Genomic DNA, 3450 nt, shown 5'->3' on the forward strand with positions numbered 1-3450 from the left:
GTAAACAGTGATATATGAATGTAGAGAAAGATGAATCTGGAAATATTGTCAAAGTCCAGAGTATAAAAGATTTTGTTCATCTTGGAAAAAATTTGAGAATTTATTTTGAAGATGATGGAAATTCTTTTGTTGGTTTTTAAGTATGGGGGTATCATAATGAGATTTGGACTTTTGAAAAGTTTGTTTAGCACAATGCTCTAAACAAGAGGATGTGGTTACTCAATGAAAAATAACTAAAAAGAGCCCTAAGGGACCCAAATAGTAGTACATACACACATTTTTGTCTGGGAGCTTCTTATATTGTGAGAAATATATTTCCCCATACCATATATGTTCATGGTTGTAGAACCAGATGTTAGCTTGGTAAGCATGTAACCCGTAATGCATACCAAATGCATTATGGTATGCAACTCAAGTGAATAAACTTCTGCTTCTCTTTGTGCTGCACCTTAAGAGAATCCTGCCTCATAAGCTTGGAAACTTTTAGTGATGATTATTTCTCACAGTCTCAAATACAGCCTGGAATACTATCAAATCTATTTACTTATATGAGGATGCAATTAAGTAAAGCTAAAAAGAAACATAGAGCGTTCTTAAAACATGATACATTGAACTAACATGGACCGCAAATACAGAGACATCTTGAAGAAATTATATCATCTTGTAAATAAATAAGATTTAACACAAACATGATTATACAACTTTTTTTTCTAAAGGCAGAAATTGTTTAAAAATATTCTTTAGGAAAGCAATCACACAAAGCCTTTTGATTACAGCAGCATGTTCAGAAAACTTTTATGCAGAAGCCATGCATAATATAGGGCAACAGAATGGTAAACCAAGGACCACCATAGAGAGGTTATTATTACCCATAGGAGGGAAAAACTCTCAGTCAGGAAAATACAAATCTCTTAACCAGCAGACAGTGTTTTCTAAAAGAAACAAATAACCTACCAAACAAAAAAACATATATCACTTTAGTAATGAACATTGTCACCCAAATGAAAGAAGAGAAACAAAGATACAAAGCCATAAGTAGCCACTAGTAAACACCCCAGAACTGAGAAGAAAATGCAATGTATCCTTATGGAAGTGAGCAACAAAATGAACACTAAGAGGGCAAAATTAAAAAAAAAATGGATTAATAGCTTTAGATTCAGGAAGAAACGTGGTACTTTAAAAGAAGGAAAAACAGAGTCAGTAGACAAATTAAATGGACAATTAAAGTTTTTGTTCTAAGATATCTGTAATGATTTGGTTAATATTTGCCAACTAAACAAATTGCCAAAATTGACTGATAAATTTTTGCTTTATTGGATTGACTGAGAGTTAACTCTTTTAAATACATTTAATGGACTATATTTACATTATTAAAATGATCAAAATCAAGACAGCCTATCATCATCTTTTAAGGATGGATCAAATATAGTGAGTGATATATTAGAATTTTAAACATAAATTTAGGATCAAAAATGTGTACTCAAATTCTAGAAGCATTATTTCACAGCTTAAATGAAGCTGCAAAATGTGCCATCTGCTCAGTCTGCATTACATGTTTAAATGCATCATGTAAGTGATCTGTGAAAATACAATGTATGCCATAAACCCATGCCTGTTTGAGAGAAGGAAGAAGGGCAATTACAGTAACAATGATGCAATAAAATAATTTACATAAAATTATCATGAAATATGAATATAAACCAGATTTTTTTTTCTAACAACACTGAAAAAAATGGCATGCAAATATTGTTCAAAATCTCTGCATCCCAAGAGCTGGTGTTAAATTTGCTCTTGGCATTTAAAAATATACATACTATCCTCAGGATAGAAGGTTGTCAGCGCTCAAATTAGAGCTAGGCAGTCCATATTTTCAAGCTCCAATAAACATGTACCAGATTTAGCTGTACTTGAAAATCTAGTTTCAAATTTTGAAATCATTTTTTATATTTTATTTTATTAATTTTTATCTAAAAAATAGTACACTCTATGTAATTAGAATAACACTAATTTTCCCCCAATTTTATTCTTGGCAAAAAAAATAAATAAAAGAAGGCCTCTGAGTGTACACAAAACAAATTTTTTCACTCATTCAATGAATATTAATTGAGCATCTAAAATGTACCAGACACTCTGAGACAAAGGAAATAAAGCACGATTGTACAGTATTTGCTGTTATGGAATTTACTTTGCAGGAAAGAAAAAAAACTTAGCAAACATGTCATACACCAGGTAGTTCATCTGTACTGTGAAGTAAAATCAAACAAGATAAGGAGACAGAGGGTGACGCGGTAGGAAGTTCTATGATGAAAAAAGTTCAGGGCAGAGAGAAATTCCACAAGTAATTGTTGATTTCCAACTTAGTGTAATACCCGATTGACTGCGGTATCATGGAAATAGTGTTTGTAATCTAGTTTTAAGGACAAGATATACACACAAAAAGATTTTTTTTTTTTTTTTCTTGATACAGAGTCTCGCTCTGTCGCCCAGGTTGGAGTGCAGTGGCCGGATCTCAGCTCACTGCAAGCTCCGCCTCCCGGGTTCACGCCATTCTCCTGCCTCAACCTCCCAAGTAGCTGGGACTACAGGCGTCCGCCACCTCGCCCGGCTAGTTTTTTGTATTTTTTTGGTAGAGACGGGGTTTCACCGTGTTAGCCAGGATGGTCTCGATCTCCTGACCTCGTGATCCACCCGTCTCGGCCTCCCAAAGTGCTGGGATTACAGGCTTGAGCCACCGCGTCTGGACAAAAAAAGATATTTGTTTTAACAAGTGGCTGAGTAAACTCAGTGATAAAATTTCACAGATGAGGCCAGGAACAGTGGCTCATGCATATGACCCCAGGATTTTGGGAGGCTGAGGCTGGGGGATTGCTTGAGCCCAGGAGTTAAGACCAGCCTGGGCAACATGGCCAAACCCTATCTCTAAGAAAAATACTGAAGTTAGCCAGGTATGGTGGCATGCACCTATGGTCCCAGCTACTCAGAAGGCTGAGGTGGGAGGGTCACTGAGCCCAGAAGATCAAGGCCGCAGTGAGCTGAAATTGAGCCACTGCACTCCAGCCTGGGTGACAGAACAATACTTGACCTCCAAAAAGATTTCACAGACTGTGAGAGCTACAGCATTTCTATAGAATAGAGAACTTTCTTCCATCTTAGGTGTTTCAGGAGAACTTCTGAATCTTTGAGGAGTCACTCTCAGAAGACATGACCTATGTCTTCTTTACCATCAAAGCTCAAGACAAGCACTTATCACTTACAAGGTACTCAAAGGAATTTTGTTGAATGAATGAATAAATGAGTAAGAGAAGTGGGAGCATGTCTTTAAGGCTGCATTGTGTTAGGTCAAAAGGAAGTAGTAAATTACACCTGGTAGGGGAACAACATAAAAGTGGTGGAGGGCATATAGTGGATAAAATGGATGTTATATATGTGGAAAGCAGTTAGATAAATTAA

This window comes from Papio anubis, chromosome 1 (genome assembly GCF_008728515.1).
Source record: "Papio anubis isolate 15944 chromosome 1, Panubis1.0, whole genome shotgun sequence".
NCBI lineage: Eukaryota > Metazoa > Chordata > Mammalia > Primates > Cercopithecidae > Papio > Papio anubis.